General features: G+C 57.5%; 1 protein-coding gene across 3 annotated transcripts in view; it reads right to left on the bottom strand.

Annotated features, from left to right (window-relative positions):
- Positions 1-26,456, bottom strand: part of TSPAN9 (tetraspanin 9) — a 183,441-nt gene that overhangs the window by 50,978 nt on the left and 106,007 nt on the right. The window lies entirely within an intron of this gene.

The following is a 26,456-nucleotide window of genomic DNA, read 5'->3' on the forward strand; positions in this document are numbered from 1 at the left end:
AGGCTCAGCGTTTACAGACAGAGGAGAGGGGAGAAAGGCCCAAGGCGGGGCGTCACCATGCTGGTTCTGCCGGCTGCCCCTTGCTGGGAGGGCTGGCACACATCCCTGGCCCCCACCGCCCCCTGGGTCTGAACTGGGACCGACTCCTGCCGCCTGAAGAGGACGCCCTGCATCGTGGGCTGACATGTCCATCCACACCCTAATCCCTGGAACCTGTGAGTGTGACCTTATTTGCGTGCGTGATTAAGTTAAGGGTCTCGAGATGAGGAATCATCCTGGATTACCCCTAAATGCCATGACAAGTGTCCTTATACGAGAGAGGCAGACACACAGAGCAGAGTGTGACGTGACGGTGGATGCAGAGATGGGAGGGAAGGGGCCAGAAGCCGAGGAGAACAGGCAGCCACCCGGACCTGGAAGAGGCAGGAAGCCTCCTCCCCCAGAGCCCCCGGGGGGAGCACGGCCCTGCCGACACCTTGGGGTTGGACTTCTGACCGCCACAACTATGGAGAATACATTCCTGTTATTTAAGCCACCAAATTTGTGGCGATTTGTTAGAGCAGCCACTGGAAACACAACAGCCTGGAAGTGAGCTGCAGTGAATCTCCACCGAGAAACCTGCTTGGGCAACAGCTCGTGCCCCGGGCTGGGGACGGGGCGTTGCTCTGCGGACAGCCAGAGCTGGTGCTGGGACAGAACCCCTCCCTTCCAGGCCTGCTGCCGACGGGGGGCCCGGGGGGTTGGGGTGAGAGCTTGGCCTCCGGAACCCATCTGCTTGGGCAGTACCTTTGCGACCTTGCTAGCCAACCTCTCCGAGCTTCAGTCTCATCATGGGTAAAATGAGATCATGTTGGTACTGTGTCCCAAGGTGATTGTGAGGAGAGAATTCTTTTTTTAACTTTTATCTTATCCTGGAGTCTAGTTGATTTACAATGTTGTGTTAGCTTCAGGTGTACAGCAAAGTGATTCAGTTATACGTATACATGTATCTATTCTTTTTCAGACTCTTTTCCCATATAGGCTATTTCAGAATACTGAGTATTGCCTGTGCTATACAGCAGGTCCTTGTTGGTTATCTATTTTATATATAGTAGTGTGTATACGTTAATCCCAACCTCCTAATTTATCCCTCCCCCGCACCTTTCCCCTTTGGTAACCATAAGTTTGTTTTCTAAGTCTGGGAGTCTGTTTCTGTTTTTCATTTTTTTATGGCTGAGTAACATTCCATTGTATAGATGCACCACATCTTTATCCATTCGTCTGCTGATGGACACTTAGGTTGTTTCCATGTTTTGGCTATCGTAAATAGAGCTGCAATGAACATCGGGGTGCGTGTATCTTTTCAAAGTATGGTTTTCTCCGGATATACGTCCAGGAGTGGGATTGCTGGGTGATATGGTAATTCTATTTTTTGTTTTTTAAGGAACCTCCATACTGTTCTCCATAGTGGCTGCACCAATCTACATTCCCACCAACAGTGTAGGAGGGTTCCCTTTAAGAGAAAATTTTTTTAAACGCACATAAAGCATTTAGTGCGGTGCCTGGCACATAGTAATTGCTCAACAAATATTAGCTGCTGTTGTTACGTCCTTGAAAGGGGCCATGAGGAGCAGATGAGAAATGTTTATGAAGGCGCTGGCTAAACAGCACGGCATCACACAGATGTCAGTGGTCCTTAGTCATTATAACTCACAGAAGTCAAGCTTTTCGTCACTCCAGCCCACGTGGGGGGAACCGATCACCCCTGTTTATGAAGCATCCCCCCACCTCCCGTTGCCTACAAGGCCCCCAAGGGCACCAGGCCCCCCGCCTCACACAGGTCTGGGCAGGGAGGGCCCTGCCCGGCGGAGCAAAGGGGCAATCAGAGCAGCCGTGCGAGGGGGCGAGAGGAGGGGACCTGGGGCAGTTGCACAGTCTCTCACCACACCCTTCCTCCCTGCCCACCAGAAACAGCTCTGTCCCTCCGGGCATCTGACCTTGGTGGCTGACGGAGCCCAGGGGTGTACAGGCCACGGAACCACACACAAGACGGGCTGCCCAGAACCCCCCCAACCCAGAGGCCAGTCCTCGTCAGGAGGCCGCAGCAGCTCTCTGAAGCCTGTGCCAGCAGAGCCAACAAGCCAGACTGTACAACCCTGGGGGACACACGCAGGCCCCGAGAAAAACGGGCACATGTGGGGCAGACAGCTCCTAAGGCTGCTCTGGGGCTCTCAGTCTCCCCATGCTGGTTGAAATTACTGCTGGCTTCAGCTCTTGCATTTAATTCTTCACCACTAAACACTTGTTTGGATTTGCCCACTGAGGTGCTTGTCGCTGGTGCACGAACAGAAGATGCTACAGGACTCGGTGCGTCCACAGGCAGAGGCATGGGGACAAGGGCTCCATTCTGGCCTCCGCGCCCCCCTCCAGACATGCCTGGTAAGCGCTTGGGTCTCCCGTCTGCATCTCAGTATCTCACTAAGCGATGGGCTCGGGCCCTCTCTGCCATCAAGGCTACTGTGTGGAAAGGACTCGGGTCACGTGTGAGGAGGGAGCCCTGACATCTGAACACCCCTGGGGAGGCCTGGACTCTCCATCCCTAGGAGAAGAGTCACCGTTCCACCCAGACGGAGGGAAAGAGACCAGACGGCCCCTAGGACCCTCACGGCCAGAGGATTTGGGGACGGGCCCTCCTAAGGCTGCTGAGATGTCATCTGGCCCTTCCGGAGCTGAACATCCCCTAGGAAATATCCCAGCCAGTCTTCTTGAACTTGTGGGGCAATTAGGAATGTTTCTCCTTTCAAAGCCCCAAAACCAAGCATGGAAGGTTATCTTTTCTGGTCTTGAAAGAAGCTTCTCCCGCTATGTGCAATTCTGAGAATAAGAAATAACCTTCCTTTCCAGCCCTGCCCTCTCCCTCCCCTGCTCCCCTCATCACACACGCACTCCCCCAGCTCCAGCACTCAGCCAGGGCAACCTCCCGGGCCTCCGTCCGCCCAGTCTCCACTCTGTCCCCTCCGCAATACTGACCGGTGGGAGAGACGGCAGAACAGTGGCCCTGACCCCTCTCCCACCTCGTATCAGGCCTGGGATGTTGATGGGCCCTGTGCCCTTGACTGTGGTCAGAAGAAAGGCAAAACGGTCTCCAAGTGGCTCCCAGCTTGGCCCAGCAGGCAGAGTGAGCGCAAAAGAACGGTCCCTTTGGGTCCTCCTGGCACAAGCCCGTTCTTCCAGCTAAGAAAGACCCTGCCCAGCTTTCCTGGGAATCAGCCTGGAGGCTCGGGGCTACGGGGTGGCCATGGTCACGCCCCTCTGATGAGCATGATCTATTTGGAAAGAATCCCTTCTGCTCCCCAGACTAAGCCAATGACTCTGCCCCTTCTTCCTGTTATTGTGGTGGGGAGGGCTGCTTTCCCACCTTTTTAGGCTCCGGAAGCAAGCATGAGTCAGGCAGTGAGCAGGGATGCATTGCTCATCTTCCCGTGAGGATGCGACAACGGGCCAGCATCCCACGGGGACCGGCCTGCTTGTAGCTGCCTGCGAACTGCCCCCGAGCAGCATCAGCGTGCACGTGACCCCTGCTGTGCTCGGACCCCTGCTGTGCTCGGACCCACCCCCACCCCCACCCCCACCCCAGAACCCCGTGCCTCCCACCCGGCCCTGGGCATGCAGCCTCCCCACCACCGTGCCCCCTTCCGTGGGAGGTGCAGAAACTGTTACCGGCCTCGCTGCTGGGCTCCTGGCGGACAGGCCTGCAGGCTGGGGGCAGGCGGAGGGACACCAGGAGGCAAAGCCTGGCCTGGCCTGAAGCCCCTCGCCTCCGCTCACTGTGGGTGCAGAAGAAAGCCTTCCCCAGGCCCTGGCTTCAGGCGTGCGCACAGCTTCTGTGCTCACCCCATCACGGCTTAGCGTGCCGGGGTGATATGGAGCTCATCTCCTCACCGGAATGGCGCTCTCCGAGCAGGCGGCTGTGCCCCGCCCAGAGCCAGGTCAAAGGTAACGCTCCCGGTGCAGTGGCCGAGGGATGGCCTGACCACCGCATGGGGAGGGGCACTGGCCCCCACGGCCGCCTGGTCACCCCGACCCTGGCTCTGCTCCCCCTCCCCGGGGGGCTGGTCCGTCTGAGGCAGACCTGCTTTCCCCCAGCAAGAAGCACGCAGCTGCGGCAGCCGAGCTGACAGAACTGGGGGATCTGTCAGGGGCCTGCACTGGCGTCAAAGCAGACCCGACAGCTGTCATTCCCGCAGCCCGTCAGGCGGCCAGCCTGGCACGATGCGCGTGTCTGGGAGCCTCGCCGAGACGCGGGCTGCTCAGAGCCCTCGCTCGCGGGGACCCTGCCCCCGGGCTCAGCCTCCCCAGAGACGGGGTCCAGGGCCCGCTTCTCCCAGCTGGGGCTGCCACGTGTGGGAAACGGCCCTGATGGGAGCAGGCCTGGCCTTCCAGCCTGACCTCTGCCACCAAATCACTGCGATTTGCTGGCAGAGTCCTCTCCTACATGGGGTCCCTCCCGTATAAAAAGAGAGGGCCGGACCCCTTGTGCCCCTCCCCCCAACAACCTGCAGATCCCCGAGGGCCCTCAACTCCACTGCAGCGGCCGGGGAAGGTGCCGGTAGGTCGTGCAGCACATAGCACAATCCCCGGGGGGCCGCGCTGCTCTCCAGCGAAAGCCTTACTGTCCCGTTTAGGAGTCAGCAAGGTCCCCGTGCTCCCAGCGATGACACGCTGCCTGATACCTTCCATACAGAGAGACAGGGCCAGCCACTCGAAGCAGCAGGGATTCTGGTTAGATGGAGGCCTATCAGGTCCCGCCTTTTTTTTTTTTTCGGAGATCTTTAACATCAGTTAGTATGGGTCCCACCTAGAGAAGCACAGATCCATCTGAAGTCAGAGAAATGGACCAGATGGCAGTTCTTAGCCCTGGTAACACGTGTATGTGAATCCCTGGCCCGGGGGGCAAGGGGGCGGGCAGGGGGCTTTTAACCTCCAGATGTCCAGGACGCACCCCAGACCAATTAAAGCAGGATTTCTGAGGATGGAGCCCAGCATCAGGATTTTGTCTTAAATCTACTTGCGGCCCCACCGTGCAGAGAAGAGTGACAGCTGTCCCGCTGCCTGGCCGCCTGTCGGCCCCGGGCTGACCGCTCTCCTGACAATCTCCTGCTGCTGTCTCCAGTTCACGCTCCAGCGTCCAGACACCTGGACTCCCGTGCTCTGCCCAGCACTTACACCAGAGGGCGAGCGGCGAGGAAACGGGGGAGCTGATGACAGGAACTGCTGGGGAAGGCCAGGATGCACGAGCATGGCCTGGCCTCAGGGGTACTGCTTTTACTCTAAGGCAAGATGGACACACACACGCGGGTGTGCACACAGACACGCACACACCGGCACTCACACAGAGCACCACGCTCTGAGGCCCTCAGGGCCGTCACACCAGGCCCAAAGCGTCACGACAGCAAACCACACTTCAAAAGCCAGGGGTCTGGAACAGGCAGTGAAACAAACTCGGTCCGGCCTGACACCTCCAAGGGACGTCAACGTGATGGTTCCCAGCCCGACTCCTGACAAATCCATTCGAGACACATCTCTGTCCAGGGCTGGCCGTGCCGGGGAGGCCTTGGTGGAGAGCTCTGTTCCAATTAGCCGGGGAAAGGGCGCGGAATTTCACTGTAATTGGTCGTGTTTGTTCCAAGGATGACGACTACGGCACATTTCTCATGTTAATGTCATCCAGCTACCCGTGTACTGCAATTACTCCATATCGATTTTAAAGCCGACTTAGCACAATAGCGGCTTCTAATTTGTAAGCAAAACCGCAGTGGCATAAATCAAACTATTAGAGATAAACGCCACGGTGCACGCTAATGGAGAGTTAATAGACAGGGCCGGGCAGGGCCAGCCCCGCCCGGGGCCGGGCCTCCCTGCCCACGCTCCGCCCATCTGTCCACGTTGGCCTCCACATGCATTTTCGGTGGCGGTTCTCCGAATCTGGATGGCCAGAGCTGTGATGAAACCCACAGTGTAGGACAAAACCCACAGTGAGGAGGAGAGGTCCTGCATGAGGCCTGGGGGATGATTTAAGAAGAGAGCTATAGGGCTTCCTTGGTGGCACAGTGGTTAAAAATCCGCCTGCCTGGGCTTCCCTGGTGGTGCAGTGGTTGAGAATCTGCCTGCCAATGCAGGGGACACGGGTTCGAGCCCTGGTCTGGGAAGATCCCACATGCCACGGAACAACTAGGCCCGTGAGCCACAATTACTGAGCCTGCGCGTCTGGAGCCTGTGCTCCGCAACAAGAGAGGCCGCGATAATGAGAGGCCTGCGCACCGCGATGAAGAGTGGCCCCCACTTGCCGCAACTAGAGAAAGCCCTCGCACAGAAACGAAGACCCAACACAGCCATAAATAAATAAATAAAACCCAAAGTTTAAAAAGACAAATAAACAAAAAAGAATCCGCCAGCCGATGCACAGGACACGGGTTCCAGCCCTGGTCCGGGAAGATCCCACATGATGCGGAGCAACTAAGTCCGTGCGCCACAACTACTGAGCCTGTGCTCTAGAGCCCGCGAGCCACAACTACTGAGCCCACGAGCCACAACTACTGAAGCCCGCGCTCCTAGAGCCCGTGCTCCGCAGCAAGAGAAGCCACCGCAATGAGAAGCTCGCACACCGCAATGAAGAGTAGCCCCAGCTCACCGCAACTAGAGAAAGCTCATGTGCAGCAACGAAGACCCAACACAGCCAAAAATAAATAAAATAAATACAATAAAAAAAAAAAAAAAAAAGAAGAGAGCTATAAATCGTGGGAGAACAAGGATCCGGAGGCCAGCACCGGTGAACCAGAGTCTCTGGTCCTCGTTTGCCAATTAATATTTCCTGAGGGCCCACCGGAGAAAGGGCCCTGGACTTGGCATGCTCTCGGCAGGAACATGGGTGACAGAGCCAGAACACAAAGTGAGCCATAAATCACACGGGGCTCCACACACAAGCTGATCAGCATCACCTCCGGGCGGCATCAGGCTCGGGAAAGGCAGCCAAGAGCCAAGACCCCTGTGACTCATCCAGACGCGGCTCCACGGTGCTGGGAGGGCCTGTTAACCTGGCGAGGGGAAGGCCCAGGCCGGTAGGCGTGTGCTGGACCGGGCTCCCTTCCCTCTGCCGCCGTCACGGGCCAACCCAGCAGGGCCCCCGAGCCCGCCAGCTGCGGCCGTTCCTGACTCTGGAAGTACCAGTTCCGCCCAAGGCCAAGCAAGCTTCACCTGGGCCGGAGCCAGCACCCTGTGTGCAGGAAGTGGGGATCCCGTCCGCACCTCCTCTTCCCAGGGCTGTGCCCCGCCCCCTGCATCCCAGCGAGGCCAAGCCCAGAGCTGTGTCTGGGGCAGCCTAGAAGTTCGATAGCCGTTTATTGGAAGAACTGTCAGGAGAAGATGGCAAAGGGCCCTGGGCAGCTCTAAGCAAACAGAGCACCAGAGACGCTGCTGCTTTCTTTCCAACACACTCTCATTCGGTGCGTGATGTCCTTAAACAACGCATTTTACCACGTCCGAAGGAAAGCTTCGTGTATATAGGTAGAACACACGGGAGTTTTAGGGCAGTGAAGCTATTCTGTATCATACTGTAATGGTGGATACCTTTCATGGTACAGCTGTCAGACCTACAGAATGTACAACAACAAGGGTGAACTCCAATGTAAATGATGGACTTTGGGTGATAAAGGTGTGTCAAAATAAGTTCACTGCTTGTAATAAGTGTACTGCTCTGGTACATTGATAGTGGGGGAGACTTCATAGGGTTGGGGGCAGAAGGTACATGAGAACTCTCTTTAACCTTCTACTCAGTTTTGCTGCGAACCTAAAACTGCTCTAAACAATGACTAAATGTCCATCGACAGAGGAATGAATGAATAAAGAAGATGTGGTACATATGTACAATGCAATATTACTCAACCATAAAAAGGAACGCAATTGGGTCATTTGTAGAGACATGGATGGACCTGGAGACTGTTATACAGAGTGAAGTAAGTCAGAAAGAAAAAAACAAATATCGTATAGTATCGCTTATATGTGGAATGTTGAAAAATGGTACAGATGAACCTATTTGCAAAGCAGAAATAGAGACAGAGACGTAGAGAACAAATATATGGACACCAAGGTGGGAAAGTGGGGGAATGGGAGGAATTGGGAGATTGGGATCGACATATATATACTATTGATTCTATGTATAAAATAGATAACTAGTGAGAACTGACTGTATAGCACAGGGAACTCTACTCAATGTTCTGTGGTGACCTAAATGGGAAGGAGATCCAAAAAGAGGGGATATACGTATACATATAGCTGATTCATTTGCTGTACAACAGAAACTAACACAACATTGTAAAGCAACTATACTCCAATAAAAATTTTAAAGGAAATGTAATAGTAAGTGCATTGAATGGCCTAGTGATAATGTTATTAAACTAAATTTTATCAAAACTAAAAAAAAAAGGGACTTCCCTGGTGGCGCAGTGGTTAAGACTCCACGCTCCCAATGCAGGGGGCCCGGGTTCGATCCCTGGTCAGGGAACTAGATCCCACATGCATGCCACAACTAAGGAGCCCACCTGCTGTAACTAAGGCCCAGCGCAACTAAATAAATAAGTATTAAAAAAAAAAAACTCAAAAAAAAGGGAAAGCTTCGATCAGTTGCTCAGCCTTCTTTAATATTCCCCTTTAATACAAAACAATGTCTCCGGGTGTCAAGGCAGTCTGGTCATGACAAGACAAGGTCTGTGTCTCATCCCTGCATAAGTAGGTGTCTGAATGAATGCGTGAATGAACGAACGAACGAGGGAAGGAGGAGTAATGGGTGGGGTGAGAGACCTAGCAAGTGGTCCTGATGAGAGGCCTTCCCCACACCCCGAGGCCTGCCACCAGGGAGCCCTGGGAAGCCCCACCTGTGCTCGCAGTGAAGCAGCCCCATGACCCGTGCTGTCTCCCCTCCTCCCACCAACAGCCAGCAAACTTGCAAAAGGTCAGCCCGCTGACCAGTCCCAGGGCTCTCCTGTCCCAGAGCCATAAAAGGCAACTTGGAATATCTCTCTGCAACTTTGGAAAAAGGCAACAGGTGAAGGATGGCTCCAGAGTCGGGAGCCACGGGCAAAGGCCAGCATGTTCCTTATCCAAGATCTATGATGAGCAGGGCCTGTCCTCTGAAGGACAAAACCCTTCCCACCTGGGCCCCTCCGCCAGCAGCCTGCTGTGCTCGTCCCCAGGGGGCAGGGAGTGGTCCCACATCACAGGGAGGCAGTGACCCCACAGGTCAGGACAGCAGGGCTATGTCAGTCCCAGGAAAACACCAGCATCAGATTCCTCCACAGACTGCCCCCCCCACACACTCCCCACTCCCAGAAAACGGCCAGGTTCAGCCTGACCACCTCTGCCTGCTCCAAAGAGGCACCTCTGCCCACACCTGCTAAGCTGCTCTGGGCCGTGCACGGGCCGCCAGACCCAGCCCCTGAGCGCCCACCAGGAGGGTGCGTGGCGGTGGGACTTGCCGCCTGCCGGCCAGGGGCCGCCCACCCACCCAGACCCCTGGAGGGGATCCGGGAAGAGGCCCAGGGTCTTGCCAGTCCTGAGAGCTTCATGCTAAGTCACATGCCCTGGTCTGTCACCAGCCTGGGACAGTAAAGGGCAACACAGTGGTCAGGAGCATGGAAGGCTCTGGAATCAGCCAGACGAGGTTCAACACAGGTGGGTGCTCAGACCAGGGTCCAGCGTGGTAGGAGCTCCCAGAAGTGACAGCTGCTGTGGGTACCTCGAATTCGTCCCTGCCACCCCTCCCTTCTGGGCCGTCATCCCAGATCCCAGAGCGAGATGCACAAACCAGCCTCTATAGCCTTAAGAGGGGTCTCCGTTTAAGAGGCTGCGGGCCTGGCTGCTCCTTCGCTCCCGCCCGGCAGAAGTCAGGACGCCTCTGCCGCCGCCCTCCTCCGGGAGCTCAGTCCTGGTCAGGCGCTCAGCCCAGCTCAGGGCCTGAGGCTGAGCAAACAGAGAGGCTCCTCATCAGAGACCACAAAAGAGCGACAATCACCCAGGCAGCAGCTCCGTTCCTCGTTCGAGTCACCCCCTGCAGACCCGGCCGACAGCCCCCAGGTCGGCCGAGCGAGCGGCACTGCCGTCGTCCACAGAGGAACAGCGTCAGCCAGGGAGGCCGGGCCGCCTCGCTGGATCACAACCTCTGACCCTGAGCCCACGCTCGCGGCCGCCACCGCGACCGCCAATGGGAGGGGCAACCCCTCATCTCCAGCACGTCCCTCTCCGTTTGGGGCCTTCGCTTCACAACCACAAAACTCAGACAGTCAGCACAGCGGCTGCCAGGCTGGCTGAGTGGCCCTGACAGCCAACACGCCCACCGTGGCGCCCGGTGCCTCCGGCCCCTCCTTGGGGTCCCAGCTCCACTCCAGTGCACGGGCTGCCCGAGGTAAAGGAGGACAAGAAACGCCAGGTTGTTTTCTTTTGATGACCCAGATCCAGCCACCCGCGTTTGTTACTGGCAGCGGAGAGCGAGCGCCGCTGAGCACAGGCAGCTGGTGACAAAGACGTGTTCACCACGGCGGAGACGAAGGGGCAGCAGGCGCGGCCTCCGGCGATGCTACCTGCATCCGCCCCGCCCTGCCCCGCCCGCAGGCCCCCGCCCACCGGCTGGCCCCGCCCCTCACCCCACCCTGGCTGGCCCGGGCCTGCTCCGTCCTGCCCTTCTTCCCTTTCCTCTCCTCCTCCTCCCTTCCCAGGCCTGCTCTCCTCTTTCGCTTGGTCTCTGCTGAGACCCTCGGTGGGGCGCCCAGCCTCCCCACAGACAGGCTTCAGCCCCGCCGTCCAGGCAAGCCGCTGCCCATCCCAGACCCTCCCCTGCCCACCCAGGTCCCGGCTGCTCCGGCTGATGCAGGCCCCAGGGCCTCCTCCCGGCCCCCCTCTCAAGAGCTCAGAGAGGTTTCAACTCCAGTTTAAACACTGAGTCCCTGGAAAGCATCCTAAAAGCACAGAACCCCACCTTGGATTTCCTCCGCCTCTCAGAGCCCTGGGCGGCTGCACTCACTCCTCATCTGGCCTCCTCCTCCGGCCCTGAAGGGGCTGGGGCTGGGGCGGGGGGGTGGGAGGAACGGAATGACGCCCCTCATCCAGCTGGAGAGAGCGCCAAAGCAAAGCCTAGAGGAAAGGAGGGCCCAGCTGGGGAAGGTGGCCGAGAACAGCGAGTGGGCCCCCCAGCCCAGTTCTGAACATACGCTCCCCACGTCGGCCAGCTGCCCACACACACCCCACCTGGACCCAACACGCCCATCGTGTGCGGGACAATGGGCTGAACACTCTTCAGTGTTTCGGTTACTCCCTAGCCATTTGACCGATGAGGAGGTCCGGTTCGTATAAACAGGAGGCGGTGATGCCAGGAATCAAACCCAGCTGTGTGTCTCTGAAGCCGGTGCCCTTCCCACCACGGTACCTTTCACCTCCACCTGGGCAGCTAGGGAGGCCTGGAAGGAGGCGAGGGGGATAAGTGGGTGTCGGCGGCAGGCGAGAAGGGTGGGCACAGGGATACGGGCAGGAGACAGCTGAGGCCAGAGCAAGTCCCCCTCTGTTTGTTCTTTCTTCTCCCCACCCCCAATTCCCTGGGGCAAGGGAAAGGGAGAGAAAGGTGTCTGCAAAGGCGCGTGAGGTCTGGAGCGGCGGTCACCCTTCACCCCTCCCAAAGACCAGGCCACCCACCCAAATGGGACCCCTCGCCGCTGCCTCGGTGATGCGGGAGACACCAGAGAAATGGGCGCTGGGTGTGGTGGGGTCACTGCCTTCTCCATCACCGGGAATGCAAGACCTAAGTCGTCCCCAAGCTGGGCAGTGGGCATCTCCATCAGGGGACCCAAGATGCCTTCCCAGAAGGGCTCCAGGTCTGCCTTCACCTCGGTCCCGGAATTCCAGCTCGGGGGTGGCACCAGGGGAGCGTGGAAGCTCACCTCCCAATACCTCCTAATATCCAGGTGACAAGAACCCAGAGGGAGAGAGGCATGAATAGAAGTTTGGGAACACCAGACAGAGAAAGACACAGAAAAATAACTCCAGCAAGTTAAGCGGCAAGGCAAGAGGATGCCCTCTGCCCCTTCCCCCTCCTCCCCAGCCCTTCCTCCAACCCTGGTTCAGAGGCCCATTCTGGCAGCCTAGCCACCCCCCCAGGACAGTGGGCCCTTGGGGTAGCGGTCTGGCCTGGAATTTCACAAGGATCCAGAAGGATCCTCAGAGCCCCCTGAAGCAAGCGGCCATGGGTGTCTGTCTAAAGGCTGGAGGTCAGGGCCTTGGCAAAGGAGGTCCACGTTCCCCCAGGATGCCGGCAGCTCCCTGGAGAGACCGGCCCACAGTGGACTTCAGTGGAAGCAGACCAGAGGCAGCAGCTGACCCCTCAGGGACCCACCCACCCTGGAAGCCAGGCCACCTCCTGACCCACCTAATACACTCGGGTTCCGTGCCTACTCGGGTATGGTGCCAGTGGCTCCAGCGCAGCCAGGCGGGCTTCATTTATTCCCGGCGTGGCCTGGATCCCTGACATAACACCTCCCCTACGACTCAGCCTCCCTAAAAGCAAAATAAGGCCTTTGACGCTCTAAGGGGAAGATGTGCTTCGGGTGCCTCCAAGACACTACAAAACAGGGAGGACGAGCTTGGAGAAGCTGCCCCCCGCCCCGCCCCGCCCCCAGACCCACCTGCCCTGGTGTGAGTGCCTGGGGTGGGAGGGGAAGGGTCCTGGTTCCCTCGTGTGGGTCCACAGCGATGCGGGCGAGCATCCTGCCCCCGAAACCTACCTCCACTATCCACGGTCGAAGCACAGGCCAGTGGCTCTGTCCAGCAGAGGACGGAAGTCCGGGTTGCACATCCCCAAGGGGCAGTTAAAGCCAAGAAGCAAATGCACCCAAACTCCTGCCAGTCCCAGCGCAGACTCAGGGCCGCCAGAAAAGGGCCTGCCCGGGAGGCTCCTCCAGCACAGAGCCGGGCGGGGCCCGAACAGCAGCCCTGGGTCACGGGGTCCATGCTCTGTGATCCTGGGACACACAGGGTATCCCACCGTGCTCTTAGGACCCCTGACAGCAGCCAGGAGCCTGAACCAGCGTGACAGAGCAGCTCTCCCTGGCACTTGCAGCTGCTCCCGGTCCGGCCCACCTTCTCCCCTCTGACCCAGAGCAGAGCCTTGGGGATGTCGGAGGGGGCTCCCGCCCGACACCCCACTTCGCGGGCAGCCTCGAGCGGGCTCTGCTGAGGTGTCAGCCTCCGTGGGCACCTGGGCAGGCGGCCTGCGGGAACCAGGACCACACATCGAGGCTGCCTGGAGGGTGAAATGCCTCAGGGAACACCCACTGCGGGCCTTCGGGCCCACCCGGAAATGGAAACACGGACACAGCACCACGGGAAGTTACAGAAAGAACACGACAGACATCCCAGTTTACATCAGCATCACCCTTTACAGACTTCAGAGACCTTCCCAAACGCCTCAGTGTGTCCTCCGGACAATTCTCCCTGGCTGGCCAGACAAGAGTTAAGGTTTATCCCCATCTTGCAGATGAGAAGCTGAAGTCCCCACAGGGAAGCCAAGGCAGGGCTGTGAGGGGAACCCGCGCTCCCGTCAAGCCTCTTTCCACGCGAGCCCGCGGTCCTCACGACAAAGTCAGAAGGACAGAGGAGGGCTGAGAGGAAGGGGAGACGCAGCCAGCGGTGGTGGGCGGCGGGAAGTGAAACTGCATGTGTCCTTTCCAGTGGGGGAGCGGGACAGTCCCTGTGTTCACAAGGAAGGGACAGCATCACAGCCTGGAGCCGTGAGTTGGGAGGGGGGATGTTTGTTTGTTTGTTTGTTTTCTCAAAGGCAGCGGCTGCAAGTACAGCTGGACGGGGAGGTGCCGGGGCTGGCCGCCCGGATGGAAGCGGGCAGAGGGAGAGACAGAGGCTGGAGGCGGAGGAGGAGCAGGGGCTGGGGAAGCAGGAGGGGAAAGAAAGCCCTTCCTAGTGCTGGAGGGTGCAGCTGAACAATCGTCATTAAGGCGTCTTTCTAACAAAAGGAAGGCAGCCACACAGCGCGCTGGGTGTCAAACGCGGCACTGGGGGCGCTGAATAAAGCAGCCCGCCCCTCGTTACCTGCTTGGTGGTGACAGCCCTCCCAGGCAGGGAGGCGGGGGCTGCTGTGGCTGAATGCCTAGCCAGACTCCCATCTCTTCCTGCCCTTGGGGGGGGCCATGGAATCCAGAGCCCCTGTGCCTGGGCCCAGCTCCCAGCAGGGAGCCCCGAGGCAGAGCAGAACCTGCGGCAGTTTGATGAGGCTCAGAGAGCAAGTTCCAGCACGTGGAGGACACACCCAGTCCTGCCTGATGGGTCCTCCCTCACTCTGGCCTCAGTTTCCCCACTTGTGAGACGTAAAGAACTCCATCCCTGGTCCCTCACTCCACCCAAGAGGAAGAGGAAGATAAAGCATCTCAAGAATCACCAGCTCTTTGAAAACACAAAGGGAGCAAAAGAAATGCATAAAAATCACAGGATGTCAGAGCCCGAAGGGGTCTTCGAGGTGAGCTGGTCCAAGTCTACCATTGTGCAGATGTGGAAACTTAGGCCCAGAGAGGGGAAGTAACTTGTCCAGGGTCACACAGCCAGTTAGCAACTGCTGGGGCTAGAACCCAGGGCTCTGTGACCATGCGCTGCTCTTTCCCACTCTCCCACCTGGATCCCAGGTGCAACTGAAGAGTTAACTGGTGCATGTCTTACATGAAAAGCGGGACTCGGCACTTCTATTGTAGAACCGGGGAGGAAACGTAGGCTTGGTGGCTGGGCCCACCGGGATCTCGCAGGCTGCTGGAGGGGCGTCTGCCCCGCCCTGCCCACCCAACCGCAACAAGATGTGAGGAGCCTCCATCCACGAGGGAGGAGAGGAAACAAATCGGCAATGGTGAGAATCCTGTCAATCCCCCCACAGCGTTCAGCTCAACATGCGCTTGCCACACAGACGCCCCTCCTCCCATCAGGCAGGCTGAGAAAGGGGCAGGCAGAGGGGGGCTCGAGGCGGAGGGGAGGGGACGGGCCTGCACCGCTCTCTTTGGCTGCCATAAATGGTAACGAATCAAGCACCTTGTGCACTCAGCTCTTCTGACTGCATCCACGTTCCTTCCCCCTGCCCGCCTGAGGGTCCCCAGGCCTCAGGGCCCAGTCAGGACTCGTGTCCTAAATGACTCAGACATCAAAGAGCTCTTGCCCAGGGCCCAGGCTCATCGGCCTGACACGCCGTTGCTGGCTCTTGCCCACAGGCGGGGAGCACAGTTGGGCCTGGGAACATGCATGACCGCCCCCAGAGAGAACCCTGGGGCCGCCGCTCCAGCACAGAAGGCTCGGGAAGGTCCCGCCAGCAGCTGCCCTTTCCTTGGAGCCCCCTGCAAAGGGGCGTTGGGGTCTGTGGGCCAGGCCACATTCGCCTGTTCTCCAAACCTGCCACCTGCAGTCTGTAGCGTCCACTGGCTACCACGGACTGCGCCACGGAGCAAGTCCTTGCCCACCACACTCTGCTTCAAGCCCTATGCGTTAGCCCCTTCTCCGTCTTCCATACCACCTTCTTCTTCCTGCCCCCTCGTCCTCCACGCTCCCCCCGCCCCCTCTCATCCAGAACTTTCTCCCCAGCGGTACACCTCCCATCCCCCGGGTCCTGGAGCCCTGTCCTTTCTGGCCCTCAGCTACTCCCTGAGACCTGCTTTCTCCGTCAAGCCTGCTGTGCTCAGAAGACAGATGGCAGGGGCTGGACACGGACATGCTGACACCGCCCGCCAGGGTCAGGAGAGCACCCAGCTCCGTCCCCAGACACGGCAGGCACTCAACGCAGGGTCCGCTCCACCCCCGAGGGGTGCCCACAGGCAGGCACCCTGTGGAGGACCTCCTCCTCCTCCATGCTCACCTCCTTCCCAGGGTCCTGCTCCAGGTTTGCACCCTGCTGGCCTCGGGCCCCCCCTTCTCACGTGCCTCCCCCTCGTCCAGGCCAGCCTGGGGGTTAGCGAACCAGGGCTCATCACTGAGGACACATTCTGGGGAACCCAGGGACTCAGCACTGAGGAAGGTCAGGACAACCCAGGGCAAGGCTGAAAGAACAGCACGGCCCGGCAGGCACATGCCAGAGCATCGGCTGGCCGGGCCTCTGCCCAGTGGTGGTCACCAGGGAGGGGTGTGGAAAGGGGCTGACTGGCTAGGATCCAGGAATGTGCTTTGCTGGGAGATGCCCCGAAGAGTGTCCTGCCTCTGGCGGACCCAGAACACCTGCCCCTGAGCGACTCACACACACCTGGACAGCACAGCCAGGCGCTGGGCACACAGAGGAGCACCCAGGCTGCCCATCTCGCCAGCAGAGGCAGTTGGCATGGCCACGTGAACAGAACCAGGGCCGCTGGACGGGGCAGCAGCTGCTCCACCGCCCTGGGTCTCGCTTCCCCACCTGCTCCTGCCCTCCCTCTCCAGGAAGTGGGGCAGGTACGTCTCAGGATGAGCAAATCCCAGCGGCAGCAGCATCTGGCACTGGGGGGCAAACACTTCATCTGCCACTTTGCCCTCCCCTTCTTTCGGTATCAGCACCCGTTTTTCTTCAGGATATTCTCCTCCTCCCCAGTGCAGATGGCCCTGTCCCGTCAAGCTGGGTGCTCTGCTCACCCCTGCCCAAGGGTGGGCTCGTGACCAGCCAGACTCTCTCCCAGGGAAGCCAACTCTTGAACGGTGAGATCCACGGGCCAAAGCAGCAGGAGCTGACGCATCCTGACAGAGTCCACGGGGCCAAGCTCACCATCAGCCCCTGGTACCGGACCCCCGGAGCACCCTGGTCCCTGGCCCATGTGTGGCCTGCTACTCAGCCTTCCCTCCTAGCCTGTGAGCTCACCTGGTATCCTTCATAGATACCGAAAGACCCACAGAGAGAAAAACAGGGGTGCGGGTACCCAGAGAAGGGAAAAGAAAGCTGGGCCGGCAAAAATAGGAGACGTCTGCTCAAGTGATTTGCCCCCAGATGCCAACTGACACTGCTGGGAACTGCTCACAGACAGAGAGATAAATGGGGAGATACGTTCTGTGCTCCTGAGTTAGCCCTGCCTGGTGTGCGGTGCTTGCAATCTGGGAGCCTCAGCTTGTACAGAATGCATCTAGAACGTGAGATGCTTAGATGAAGATGCCAGCTTATACCCAAGGTCACACACACTTGGAGGGAATCTCTCTAAATATACATGTTCATATATGTATAAATATATACGCACATACGTATTTGTACACTACAAATGTGTTTTAACTGTTTATATAGTCACAGGGCATGCACACCTGTTTGTACATAAATACCGCATTAGGTTTGTATACACATGTGCACACATATACGCATACGTATCTGTGTATGTGTGTGTATGGGGGGAAGCTCTGAGAACGTACAATTTGGGTACCTTGGGGAAGATGCAAGTGCAGAGCCAGACCAGTGCAACACGAGGACATTTTAAAAACCCTCAGGGGGACCTCCCTGGCGGTCCAGTGGTTAAGACTCCACGCTTCCACTGCTGGGGGCGTGCGTTCCATCCCTGGTCGGGGAACCGCACGCCATGCAGTGGGGCCATTGTAAAAACCCTCGGGAACTTGCCCCGCCCTCTGTGCTATCACAGCATCTTCACACAGAGACAGACACACACCGGCTGCCCCCTGACCCCACCCCTTCTGCTTCTACTCTGGACCGCAGGGTCCTGTGCTCTGAGACTTCTGAAAGGGCCTTCCCTGCCTGGGGGGGGAGGGGAAAGCAGCTGGAGGGAGACACGCACACCCCCTCCTGACTCAAGCACGGGCCGCGTGGAGCCCCTGGACGGGCACCAGGGACCAAGTGGTGTTTGGTTTTGGGGTTCCCTCGGCTCCTCTTCTCCCAGAGGAGAATCTAACCCTACTTTCCCTCTTTCACTGCTCCTTTCATAGCCTCCTCCCCATCTTCCCTCACACCAGAACCACCCCTGGCAAAGGATGGAGGATCAAAAGTCTGCACTTAGCGGAAAATGTGTAAGACCCTCACGGAGAACATCAGAGGCCTAATACATGGAGTAAACCACGTCGTGAACAGAAATGCACGATGAGAATACAATTTATATTCTTGAATGCAAACACAAAGATGGCGATTCTCCCCAAGTTGATCAAGAGATTCAATGAAAGGACAATCAAAATACCACCAGGGCTGGGGAGTGGGGCTGATGGACTGATTTTTGGTGAAACTAGACAAACTGATTCCAAAACTTACACAAAAGAACAAAGGGCCGAGGACAGCCCAAGCATTCTTGAAAAGCATAAGATGAGCGGACTTGCCCTACCACTTACGGAGACTTGTTATAAAGTGGCCGTAATTCAGACAGTGTAGCACAGGGAAAGGTGCAAGGTACCCATCAGTGGGGGAGAAGGGGCCTGGCCAGCTGGGGGTGGCGGGGGCTCAGGCAGCTGATGTTACAAGGGGAGAGAGGAGTCGGAGCCCTGCTCACATCGCACGCAGATATACATTGCAGAGCTACGAAGCACTTAAATATGAAAAGTAAAGCCTTCAGAAATAAATACAGGGACTCGTCTTTGATCATGCATTCATTCATTCAGACCCTCATGAATATGAGCATCTGTTATGTTGTGACAAAAGCACTGTCCTATTACCAGGGACATAAAGATGTCCCTGAGATGTTATGTTAAATAATACATAAAAAGTACCATCTCACAAAGAAAAGAGACTGATAAGTTTGACTACATTAATTTAAAGAATTTGTTTATCAAAAGACCTCTAAAGAAAGTGAAAAGACAAGCTACAAACTGGAAGTTGTCAACTGTGTTTGTGGTACACTTAGCAGACAACGGATGAGTATCCAGAACATAAATAAAACTCCTAAAAATTAGGAAGAAAAAGCAAACAACTCTATAGGAAAATGGACGAAAACATCAAGAGGCATTCACAGAAGAGAAAAGAACGGCTGATAAACCTATGAAAAATGTTGACTAGTAATCAGAGAAATGCAAATTTAAAACATAACACAGCATTTTACACCCACCTATCGGAGAATGCCCCAAACTTTCCATTTTCAATTGCCATTCCACTGGGGGAAATGTCAATCGATGTTTCCTGTTTGGAAAACAATCTGTCATTCTCCAATAAAGCGGAAATGCAAGTATTCTAAAACTCATCAATGCCAATCCTTGCTATGTTTCCTAAAGCAGCTCTCCACCTGTGGTCCATGGACTGGCTCAACGCTGAGGAACTTTATAGCAATTTGACATGGCCAGAACATTCAAGCGCATGATCAACAGCTTGGGGATGCAGTGGGGTCACCTCTGCCTGGAGCTGGGTACCGGTCACACACAGCAGAGCCCTGTCCAAAGACTGGAAGGAAGGAACTGCTCCTCCAGAAACACTTTCAGAAGCGAGGCCCTAGAGACGCTCTGGCATATGTGCACCAGGAGGCTTATTCAAGAACGTCTCCAGAAGCATGTTTGCAAAGAAGGAAATAACCCAAATGTCATCACCAGAAGAATACACTGCAGCACACACACATAACGGAATCCCGTGGAGCAGCAAAAATAAACGCACTATCATCACACATATCAACACAGATGAATCAATAAACGTAACGCTGAATTTTAAAAATTCAGAATGCTTCCAACTACCAAAAGTTTAAAAACAAGCCAAGCCAAACGATGTGGTGTTCAAGGATGCATACACATGCTGGAAAACCGTAAAGAAATATACTTAACACAAAACGTAAGGAGAATGGTTCTCTCTAGGCAGGATGCTGGGGCGAGACCAGGCAGGACCACACAGAGGCTTCGCAGGTGTAGATGATGTTTCATTCCTTAAACTCCATGGTGGGCACATGTTCGTTATATACATCTTTATATGAATTTAGATATGATATATTCTGCTATTTGAAAAAAGTTTTAAGCGACCATTTTTCGGGTTAGTAAAGTGACCTGGAGGCCCTAGTTGCCTGTCTTTTGTCAGCTCAGGTCACAGCCAAGCTGCCCAGCAGAGCCCAACCCTGAGTCTGTGCCGTGACCTGCCCTTGGAGCACCCAGGGCAGAGGACCATGGGACCCTGCCACGTGACCACAGGCCCAGCTGGCCCGATTCAGGCACCGGGAACAAAGGAAGGCAGGGGAGGGCGTGGCCAAACTGGGAAGAGTGCAGTGTGGCAGGGCAGCTGCAGGCCCCGGCGTCCGAGACCCCGGCCCTCCCTCACTGCCTTCCACCCCATCCTCTGTTCCCCCAGAGCCGCCTCCCCATTTCTACCATGTATCCCTGAGACCAGAGGACATCTGGAACTCTCCCCAGCCTAACAAGACATCTGGAGCTCCGTCCAGGCTCCAAAGCCCCGCCCAGCACTGTCACGCCAGCCCTGGGCACCTGACTCACTGTGGGGGGCTCCCTGGGGGTCCATGCTGTCACTGCAGGAGGGCGGTGACAACACCTGCAACCACTGGTCACTGAGTCCGGCATGCCAGCATCCCGCTAAGAAGCGGACCTCTGTCATGCACACACCGCCTCACCTGGGCCCCTGGCAACAGCCCTGCAGGACAGGTGATACTGTCACACGTGAGGAAGCCCAGGCACCAGGAGGGGTAGGAACGCTTCACAACGCAGGCCTCATTCCTGCGCGCTCCGAGTCAGTAGGTCGTAGGTCAAGGGGCACAGCGGCCTCTGTCCGTGTACACAGCTGCCTGAGTGATTCGAACCTACACCCTAGGGAAGAGCCCCGGAACGGACGGGAAGCTCCCTGAAGGCAGTCACCCCCGCACCAGCCACCTAACCTGGCCTCCTGTGTGGTACTGAGCTGCCCACACGACAAAGAGGATTTGAAACCCCGTGGCCTTCCCTTCCAGGGCTTTCCTGCAGGCTCTCAGGAGGCCTGCCAGGGCCCGAGGGAGGAGACGGCAGAACCCATCCGAATGGAAGCAGGGACCGACCACGTTAAAAGAGATTTCAGGCCCCCTGAGGTCCTGGGGCTGGGGGAGGAAGAGCAGGGGGTGTGGGGTGAGAGCCCCATCTCCACCCCGAGCTGCTCACCCTTCCCTCCACGTGCTACTTGTGATGTCCCTGCCCCAATGCCCCCCTCCACCACCCCCCCGCCCCGACTCCTGCTGGCAGATTAGCTTTCAAACGTGAGCAGGGACAAAGCTGGCTCAGAAGACTTAACTCTGCCCGAAGGGTTTGCCTCAGCCTCAGAGCTTGCTAACTGGAACCACGGAAGCAGGTACATGGCAGCCGAAGGGGAGCGGTCGGGCATCTCTGTAAGCTGCATCGGCGACGGCGACAGCTTGCAACCCGAGCGGCACCACAAGACCTGTCTCGGGGGTCACCGCCCGAAAAGCAAAGCATCCCGTTCCGCAGAGCCCTGGCGACAAACCTAACGGCATCCCCAGCACCTCGTCCTCGGAACACAGGCCGAACTCCCCGGGAAGCACCACCAGGCTGATACCGCCCTTTGTTTCCCTATGTCCGGCCCATCGCACACGTGCAGGAGGCTCAGCCTGGACCACCCTTCTCCCCAGCCCGGAACCCCATCCTCATCTGTCCAGCAAACTCCTATCCGTCCTTCCAAGTCCAGCTGTCACTGTCATCCCTGTATCTCGCCTCTATTAAGCAGTATTAATTACTCTACTTAGAAGCGCGACTGAGCACTCAGTGCCCAGAAGTGTAATTATCTGTTTATGCACCTGACTGCTCCCGGGGACCTGGCTCACAGCAGGTGCTCGATAAATGCACACAGGGCACACTAGCCACAGGGCGCCCACTCAGCCCTTTCCATAAGAAGAAACAGGAAAGACACAACTCACTAATTCTTTTTTCCAAACTCACATGCTCCTAAAAGAAACGAGCTGTTTTTCCTCCCCTTTATTCCTGATGAACGCAAACATTTTAGAGGGAGCGAGACAGCCATCACACGGCGTGGGGGAAGGGAAGGACAGGCCAAGTCAGGCCCCCAGGACGGATGCTGAGTCCAGGCCTGCCGCTGCCCCAGCCCAGAATGCTGGGGAGGGGGAGGGGGTGCTCCGTGTTCTGGTGCCTGGGGGAGGACGGGCCAGGTGACCTCTCCATCCACGACTTCCTGGCCCGGGAAAGCTGATCTGCCCTGTGCGAGCCCAGTCAGCCGGTCCTCAGCGCTTCAGGCTCCTGCGCACGCAGCGGGCATTCAGGAAATAGTTGTGGCATGAGTGAACCAGCTCGATTGGGACCCTACAGCCCAGTAAGCCCCACAGCCCGCCGCCAAGTTCAGCCAAGGGCAGCCAGGCACGCGGAGGCAGGGGAGGGCGAGGCCCCATCCTCTGCGGAGGCCTGGGGAGGAGGCCTGTGGCTTTTTCTGTGCTCCTCAGGGCAGCGGGATGGGGGACAGGCCTGCGGCCCTTTCCCCACCGGGGTGACAGCACTCCCCCCGTTTCAGCGGAACTCTCTCTTCCCTACCCTCGTCCTCCCCACCCTCTCTTGACTGACACCAATGCTGGCTCTGACATGATTTAAAAATAGATATCAAGACAAGGAAGTTTAATTTTTAATGCTTTGGAAAGGAAGCGAACACAGACCTGGCATTCCCTCACGGCCACATTCCCGGGTCTCGGGGCATCAGCCCCCCTCTCCGAGCAGAGCCAGGCCTGACCCACCCCGAGGATCAGGACCCACGTGTAGCCGCCCTCTGGGGAGCCGGCCGGAGCCTTTGGGAAGCCTCTACATACATGCCTCTTGCTGCCCAGCTTGGCCTGTATCTCCTGTTGGGACTCTGTTCTGACCCCTCAGCCCACTCACGACTTCCGTCCCCAGACAGAAGGCAGCCCACGGACTCAGGACACCGCAGGCCGCCCAGCCCGGATTGTACCCAGACCCTATCCTGGGCTTCACAGACACAGGGCAGCTACGGCATCCACTGGCGGCCAAGCCAGTACCAAACGTGTGCCTCCGAGGTGGCTGGAGAGCTGTGACCAAGCTGCCCGCACCCAGAGGGAGAGTAAGCGGCCCGAGAGGGGCCAGGCCGCGAAGGCCTGCCCCCATGTAGGGGAGGTTAATCAGGGTGCCCGCCCGACAGCCAGCGCAGGCAGCCCCGCGCCAGCCCTTCTCCTGCCCCGGCAGGCACCCTGAACGCTGCCTCCTTGGCTAATTGGCCTTTCTTAAGGGACCAATCCACAAGGAATAGACTTTCCAGTGAGGCCAGAATGTCACTGCTCTGCCAGCCGTGATTTAAGGTGATGGGACAGCTCTGCTGGAGAGCATGCAAAGTGACCATTATCCCGAGTGGCAATTACGCTAGCAACGCCAGCCCTACCCCCAACCACCGCCCCCATCAGATAGGAGCCCAATTTGGGTTGGGAGGAGGTGGGATGGGATCACGATTTGCTGTCCCGAGAAAGGGACAAAGGCCCCCAGCACTCAGAGCTCACCCCGATACTCAGAGTTCAAAGCTCTGAGCCTCTTGTGCCCTCCTGGAGGGGCTTAGCTTTGCTTAATCTCTGCCTGGAGTATTCCACCAGATGGTCCCAGGAGGACTGAGAGATGGGGCTGAGACGAGGAGAGATACCTGGGGTGGCTGGATTACTGGTGGACGGGCCCCTCAGTATAGGGAAACTTCTGTACCAGCTCATTCCCCATCCACCTAGAAGCCAGCATTCTCTTTGAGGATCCGGGTGGGGCGTGCACGGGCACAGAGGAGGTGGGACTCATTCAGGCAGGCTGACCTCTACCCCACCGTCTATATCAGGCCCTCAGAAATGCTGCCCTGGGCGCCAACCTGGCTAGCACCGGCCGGCTCTAGGCGGCGGTGCCAGGGGCAGACCTGGACACCATCCCCTCCCCCCCACAGGCAGGCGCCCAGCAGCCTGCAAGGCACCTGCCCTTTCCTTCCTCGGAAGGAGGAGGAGGAGGAGGCCAGCGCACAGCTCCGCCTCCATCCTGCCCCCGGTGATGTCACCCGGGCCCTCGCCAATACCAATACCCCAGAAGCTCCACCCGTGGCGAGGAGCCAGGCCCGCTCAGGCCCGCGAGGGGCTGCAGTGTGAGGCAGCTGCACCTCTCCTGGCAGTGGGACTTCTCCCAGTGGGCTCCCGGGAGGCGGGCGGTGTGGCCACAGCGGTGGGTTTGGAGAAGGACCAGGTAGGCTTCAGGATCTATGGGAAGATCTCGATCCATTGATTGCAGGCCTCAGGTTCAACTCTAATGCCTCAGAAAAGCCTCCTTTTTGGGCTCTGAGCCATGAGACTAGAAAGTCCTGGCTACATAATTCCTAACAATTGCTCTGGGTCCCAGAGGGCGTGGCGCTGACCAGCCCCGCACGTCTCCTCGCACCCACCCTCTCACTCACGTCTGTCCTTGCCCCCCTGGTGCCCTGGGAAGCAGCAGGGGTCTCCAGAGGTCCTGCCTCACCCACAACACCACCCGCCTTCGCTCCTTCTCTTCCGAGTTGGCTCTTCCCTCCACTGCTCTATTTCAGGCCCAAGCACCTCCCGCAGGAAGCCTTTGCTGGACTGGGGCACAGGGACACACAAGACCAAGTCCTGGCTACACCTGCTCCTCCAGCTCCCAAGAAACGCAGCGGCCAACACTCTCACACACACAAGCATCCGCTTCTCTTCTGCTGAGTTTTCCATCTCTCCTAAGGTCTAGGCCTTATTTCATCATCCCATACGCTACAAGCATGAAAGAACTGGGTCTTTGAGACTCAAAATTTTTCCCAGCTCATAGCATGTTGTGGGAATTCTGAAAATATTAAGTAGCCAGAAAAGTCAGAGTCTAGGAGAAATCGAGTCCTTGCCTGGTAAGAGAGAGGGGGTAGGCACTTTCTTATTAGAAAGAGTAAGTTCTCTCACTATAACCAAAAAGGAAGGCCATTCCACTGACCGGCTTATTAACCACAGGAAGACAGAAAGTCACTTGTCACCCCACAGCTAAGGCGCCAGGACAGCCTTCATCACTGGCAAGTTTGAGAACTAACTTCTCTTTCCTATCAGGTGGGATTGGGAATCCCTACCACATGTGTGGATTTACTGCGCTGACCCTCCCTTCATTCACTCACAAACACACAACCAGTGCCTTCCATGTGCAGGGCACAGACCACAGCACTAGCTAGCACGTGGGGAGGTCCCTAAACGCCCGGAGAAAAAAAGAGGCGGCACACGCAGTTATACCTACTCTGGCCAGCAGGTGGCGGGGTGGGGGCGGGGTGGGGGCGGGGAGGAGCGCGTCTGAGTGGGAGGTACTGGCCAGGACACCGAGCATCCCAGGAGGGTCTTTCTAGTAAGAGTGGGGCAAGGCAGAAAGGCAGAAAGGTAGGCGGAGACTGAACAAGGACAGAGAGGGAAGCCGTGCACAATGAATGGGCAGCATTCATGGAAATCCGCAGGCCCCAGAGAAACACACACCAGTGCTTGGCTGACACGGATGCTGGCAAACGAGCCAGAGGACCAGGAGTACTTGCCCAGAGGCAGCCACAAGATCATTCTTGACATTCCAGGGGATCTGCCCCAGTTTCCACAAAACCCTCACCACAGGACAGGTAACGTCTTACCAGCAGTGGCCCAGACCCAGACCTGGGGAAATCCTACTCAAGAGATCTCAGACCAGGCTCCTCGGAAGAGAAGGGAAGGGGGCTCCCTCCCCAGAGAGAAGGGAAGGAGGCAGGACGTCCCATAACTAAGGAGGCGAGGCTGTGAGGGGGACCATCACGACCGCCCCCCCATTGGACTGGAAAGGAAACCCAGTCCTTAGGGATAAAGTGATTTGCCCAAGGTCACACAAAGAGCTAATGCAGAACCAAGGCCAGGGCCCAGTCTTCCTCCCGCCCAGGCCTGAGCTCTTCCCTTCCCAGGGAAAAGCCACCCCACCCATACACACCCATGAAAGTTTTTCAGTTAAAGTGGGTCAGTTCACACAAGCACTGAACACCAAAGCACACCACACCCAGCCCCTGGCACTGGGTGACTCTCCTGCCCCCATGCTCCTCCTGGACCATGGGCAGCGGACAGCCTCCACAAGGGAGGAGGACAGCCCTGGGGCAGAGCCAAACATCTGTGCTGACTACGTCTGGGCTCCAGAGAAGAAAGGCGGAGGCAGAAGTTGGGATGAAGAAAGAGTTAGATATGCATTTAAGAAGTTTTCAAATTCGCCTAGTATTTCTCGTGCACAGGGGCACACAGGGGCAGGAGAATAACAGGGGACTGAGCACAATTCCGAGCTGCCCCACCCACTGGCACCTTCTCTACAACCTCCTCTCTCACCAAGGATGGGGCACTCCCTTTGTCCCTTCCAGGCTCTGGGTCCCATGGCGGGAGCACATGGCCGGCCCGCTCCCTGCCCAGTCCACTGCAATCCCTCAAAAGCAGCTGCCGCCACCCGATGGCAGCATCCCTCCCACACCCTCCCTCTCCACACAAGCCCTAACTCGGGGGCAGAGCTGCAGGCCAGCAAGCGGGTCCCTCGGCCTGGGA

The sequence above is a fragment of the Balaenoptera acutorostrata genome, chromosome 11 (genome assembly GCF_949987535.1).
Source record: "Balaenoptera acutorostrata chromosome 11, mBalAcu1.1, whole genome shotgun sequence".
NCBI lineage: Eukaryota > Metazoa > Chordata > Mammalia > Artiodactyla > Balaenopteridae > Balaenoptera > Balaenoptera acutorostrata.